This window comes from Nannospalax galili, unplaced genomic scaffold (assembly GCF_000622305.1).
Source record: "Nannospalax galili isolate Female #2095 unplaced genomic scaffold, S.galili_v1.0 scaffold75, whole genome shotgun sequence".
Taxonomy (NCBI): Eukaryota; Metazoa; Chordata; class Mammalia; order Rodentia; family Spalacidae; genus Nannospalax; species Nannospalax galili.
Window position 1 is genome coordinate 1,512,264 of NW_008339433.1, and position 5,879 is coordinate 1,518,142.

The window sequence follows — 5,879 nt, forward strand, 5'->3', positions numbered from 1 at the left end:
ATGCGGGCAAAACACTCATACACATAAAATAAAAATAATCATTTATAAATTAAAATTTTCTAATAAAGGAACATGAAAAAGCTTCCCTTATATTGGTACGATTTTTTTTTTCGGTCTTTCTTGAGACAGGCTCTCCCAGTAGCCCCAGCTATCCTGGAACTCACTATGTAGACCAGGCTGTCCTTGAACTCACAGAGATCCACCTGCCTCTGCCCCCAAAGCGCTGGGATTAAAGGCCTATGTTACTGCACTGGACTCAAAACTTATTAATAACAGGTTGTTAAACCTTTATCAAGATGAAAAAACAAAAAAACAAATCAAGTTTCAAGGCATTAGAAGATCCTTTTGTAAGAGAGTGAGTGGTGTATTCAGCTCAGTTCTTCACTAAGAACCCTTTATAACCTATCCTAGCCAAACTCTCAGGACAATTTTAAGAACAGAAAGATAGGGGACGTTTCCAACTTATGTAGGAAGTCACGGTCACCACGATGTTATGTCTCTCGTGTGCCACATCTGAATCCCACCCTGTGTGGTTTCTTTCAAGGCTGTTCCATTGAGTGAAATGTTTATATCAATTTTGCAAGTGACAAAGCTAGTTTGGAGAGAAGCAAAAAGAGAAGGTCCAGTCTGCATCTGTAGGGCACATCTCTGTGCACTCATGCTTACCTTAAAGGCAAAAGGGACAGTAGCCACAGTGAGTGCAACAGTACAATAGTTAATTGCCTCACATTTTTCCTGGCTCAGACTACTTCCCTTTTGGTTACAGGTTCCAGAATACAGCAAAGCAAACCATTAGAAATGATCATTTCTATAGGTTGAAATGGTAGGTTAGGGTGAATATATTTTCATGTGGTCCAAGTTAATAAGTTGGTAAATGATTGCTTTGGTGTATCAGTAATGTGTTGCAGCCTAAACAAATTACCATGACTTTCCAAAGGCTCTACCCTAAAATCAGGAAGTATTTTATGCTTTGGAGGACCTGACTCAAAGGCGTACTTGACCAAGCACGATGACTCTGAGGGGCATGGGATAAGCACATGATGGACACATTTCACAGGGAATATTTTCCTATTAACAAGCTGGCAGCAAAACTTCCGAAATTATATATGCAAGCACAACTTGAAACTGAATGCTTTTCTGTATTATATCCTGAACTCATATTATGGAGACCAACAAAATTAGTTTTTAGAAATGAGTCCTTTACTGTGAGGTTAATATTTGTTTTCTCTTTCTGTGTTATGTATAAAAATAAATTAAGCTCAAATCTTAAAAAAAAAAGAAATATATACTTAACATTCTGAACAGCAAAAAACAAGCAGCAACAACAGTCAGCCAAAGAAAATAAAAATGCATGTTTGTTAGTAAATTCCTCTTTTGCAATACAAAAACTTTTGTATAAGAAATAATTTATAATTACACATTCTTCAAAGAATTAATCTTAAATAGCAGAGAATACTAAAATAAGAAGTTCAACAGCATCTTATCTAGTTGGTCACAAAAATCTATGAAGGAAGACAAGTGTTATGTAATGGTATATAACTGTTATAATTAATTGAAAGGCAGAATTGAATGAGAAAGCTTTATATAGATCAAATAAAATCATTCTTACAACTAGGGAAGTTTAAAGGATTTTATTCATTTTAAATTATGGAGAATCTTCAAATTTTTTTTTATTCTGAATTTAATGAAATGGGATGCTTAGATTAGAGGTGTGAATATTTTAATAAAATCTGTAGATAATTACATGAGTTTTGGGTGAGTATATACTATTTTGAACCTTATATAGGTCCAACATTATTAACAACATATTTGTGGAAACAACAAATAAAACATCACTGTTTCCAGAAAATAGTTTTAAATGTTGTCCATTAAAAAAATAAATTAAAGCAATGGTAAAAGTGTGCACAAGACCCATGAAAACTCAATCAGGAAAAAAAAAAAAGTATAGAACTGGGAAAATGGGCAGCAGGCCCTAATCTTTGCTAAGGAATTACTGGTATGCAGCCATCTGTCACGTCCGCCTTCATGGTCATCGCCACTGCTGCCCAATCCCAGACCCCCAGGGCTGGGCGGAGCCACATTCAGACACAGGAGACCAGGTTCATGCAGATCTATTTTACTGAGGAATTTACAAGCTTATATAGGGTCCCTGGACCAATCAGACAAGGATGCAATGACTATGCCATATATGGACAGCCCTGGTTCTGGGACCAATCCGACAAGGATACAACAACTATGCCATATATGGGGAGCCCAGGTTCTAGTAAATCATGTGACCATGGCTGTTGTTATGCCCATGTACTGTAAGCTGTAGATAAAGCATAACCTGGAATTTTAAAGGGTGGAGACTAGGGAGTGGTGAACCTTAAGTGTCAGCCCTATGACTTGCAAAATCGAGCGATAATCACAAAGCATTCCTCCTGGCTCCAGCTGTCGGGCCATTGCCTCAGGTCTGCTGTATGGCTGTCATTAGTACTTCCACTCTAGGCTCAAGCATGTATCCCATACTGGTAGATGATCACTGCTGGGTGAGGGAGAGTCAGCTTCTTTAAGGGAGTGATTTTAGATAGTTTGACTAACTTCCAGTGGATGAACTTGCACTGAGGGACTTTTCAGTACAAACGGTTGATTGGATAGGCCTTAGCATATTTGACACAATGCTTTAAATCCAGTAGCAGGGGGTATTGGGCGGTGGTGTGGATGGGGAGGAATCTAACTTTCTTCTTTTTTCTGTGCTTTTTGTACATTTTTATTGAATTGTTGTGTATTTCCTATAAAATATAAAATAAAAATAATAAAATATTTTTTAAAAAATCTTAATCATCTTACACCTCTCCTCCATCTGCATCTTTCCATAGCTTCCCTCCACCAGATTTCATGCATTCTGTCATTTATATTAAGGCCTATTGAGTCAAGGTGGTGTACCTAGATGCCCCTCATTGCAAATTCATCCACTAGAGTCACTCATAAAAGATTGTGTCTCCTTTACTCAGCAGTAATCAGCTGCCAGTAGTTCTTTGGCTGAGATTGGAGCCTGCTGCTGATTTTCCCAGCTCTATGTTGGGTTTTTGTCTGTTTGAGTTTCCGTGGATCTTGTGCATGCTGACACCATTGCTGTAGATTCATATGAGCAAGGTGCCAGGAGCCCGTAAGACAGTTCCCATATGGACATGCACCTCCTCTCCTGGCTCTTGACAGTCTTTCCACCCCTCTTCTGTAATGGTCCCTGAGCCCTGGGTGGGTAGAGTTACTATAGGAGTCATGTCCAAGGCCCACACTTTGCAGACTCTTATTCTCTATGTTTTGGTCATTTGTGGCCTTTTAGATTCGTTGCCCTCTGTTGCGTGAAGGAGCTTTGTTGATGAAAGTTGAGAGATGCATTTATATTCTCTCTACCACTTGTTTCACTATGTTCCATGAGCCTTAGGTGTAAAAGTTCATGTTAATTAGTAGAGATGATAAACATTATCATTGAAATCTACCTGATGACTTTATATCCATACTTAGGTGCCAAGGATCAGAGTGTAACTGGCTGTGACTAGTAATAATCAGATACATAGAAATTAAAGACACATGTGCAAACATCTAAGTGTTAGTAGCATTAAAAATGTAGGAAAAAGCATGTTAAAATGAAATGGTAATCTTCTTTAAAGGTTAAAAACTCAATTTTATGTCTTACAGGGTTCAATATATTCTTACTGTATTAATACAACTGTGAACCTAAAAATTTACAGCCACTTTTGAAAGGGATGTATCCTTGCTCTGGAATTTGTTACTGAATATTTTAAAGCTGTAATGAAATGCTTCTGTAGATATGTCACTTAGGGTTGGCTTTTCACAGACACTTATTCTCTACGTGACCAGTTTTTGAACTCTGTAATAATCTCTGTCTGTAGCAAAGCAAGCTTCTTTGACGAGTGGTGACTGGTATGTTTGTCTGTAAATATAAAGATCCATATGTAGCATGTAGGAAGAAATTACATTTGTCTAGGGATGTACAGTCTTGGGGTTTTCTCTAAGACCTATGATCTCTCCAGTCATGTGTATTTGGTTATGTTTACAGTACCACCCATGAGTTCCCTCCCATTGAGTAGGCTTAGGTTTGATTAGGTAGCTGTTGATTACCCCCAAGATACCACTACTGCTCCAATGTAGTTTGCTCTGCTGGACATTGATGTAGTTATTAGGCCTTAAAGCTGGGGTTGGTCCATTGATTTATGTTCTCCCTTAGCAGCGTGCATAGTGTCCTCCAAAAATATGAGAGCTAATATCCAGGGAAGTGGCTTCCAGGTCAGTCCAGCTCCATTGCTCCAAGGCCTGTGTCCAAAGTATCTCCTTTCTTCATCAATACAGGCTCACATTCAATTTCTGTTAGGTAACCAAGGGTTGTGACAATAGCCTGTGTAATTTGGGAGTCTATTAGACTACACTGGTTAACAACTCGAAAGGAGATCTCTCCTGTCTGGCCCATTTTCTTGTTATATAGTCTTGAGTTATATATATGGATACAGGTAGAGATATTGTATGTGTAATTTTTCAGTGGGTTTTGAACTAATACATTTCCTTCTGGTTTTTTAAACATGATAAGCATTATTTATCTCTCCCCTCTCTCTCTCTCTCATTATCTAACACTTCCTCCTGGGAGAGGGAATCTAAATATCATTAAAATGCACAAAATGCACAAAATTCAATAAAAATATACATTGAGAAAAAAGAAAATTTTAAAACTTTGAATTAATAATACGTAATGTAATAAACTATAAAATCTACATTTCAAAGGACATGTAATATTCTGAAAACACTAAGTAATCAACATAAATGCTGTGAATTTATAGAAATAACTGAGCAGTTGAAAATAATACCAACAATTTTAAGTAACAACAGAAAAAATTAACCAAATTAGTAGCATTTCTAAGGTAAATTGTTTGGTGAAATTCAATTTTGGATAATGTGATCAACTTATTTTCATAGAAACTGAATTTAGGACAACTTGAATTTAAGTCAACTGGTTTACTATGTCAACTAAATTGCTTCCAAACAAGTGATCACTAAGTTGTGAAGTCATGAGTTATGATATTTCATGGGTTCTAGGTGAGAACCTGTTATTTGTATTCTACTAATTGAACAAAGTATTATGATGACTCTTAATTACTTTTTTCCAGATCCATAGATAAGAGACTCTCTCAACACATATCAGAGAAGCTTTTTTTATTGTAGTAGGAGGCAGTTATCACAGAGACACAATGCAGAGTGCTCAGCCTTAAATAAGATACGTACATTATATTCTGTCCTCCCAAGTCTCAGGGACCTTTATATATGATGGTGTGGAAACAATGTAAGAACTAGATGTGGTGGATGAGTGCAAAGAAACAGTATTTTCCAGACAGGAAATTAGTAGCACATGTGAACTCAGCATTTGTGACAGCATGCACAAGATTTGCTCAACCCAAATGTAGACAAAATCGAAGCATGGAAGGGGGAAGTGGGCATGAAGCCTCAGCAGTAGCTGAGGATTTATTGGCATATGACCCTTGTTAGGTCAACCACACTCCAGGTCTGGTTCCATATTCAAAAGATTTTGGATGACAGAGATAGGCCTTGATTGGGAAAAAAAATTAAGAAAAAGAAAAGAAACCTGGGTGGTTATGGGGGGATTAATCTGACAGGAGTTTTAGGGGAATTTGATAGAAGTATATGCTTTCAAACTCAAATAAGTTATAACAATATCAAAGAAAATATACAACCTAATGAACCTTTTTGACAAGAATTCATATGAAAATTGAAATTTCAATAAAATACAATAATAGTTATACATGATGAAGAACAGGTATTGTCTGTGAGATAAAATATACTTTTCTTTAGCATTTATTACACATTAC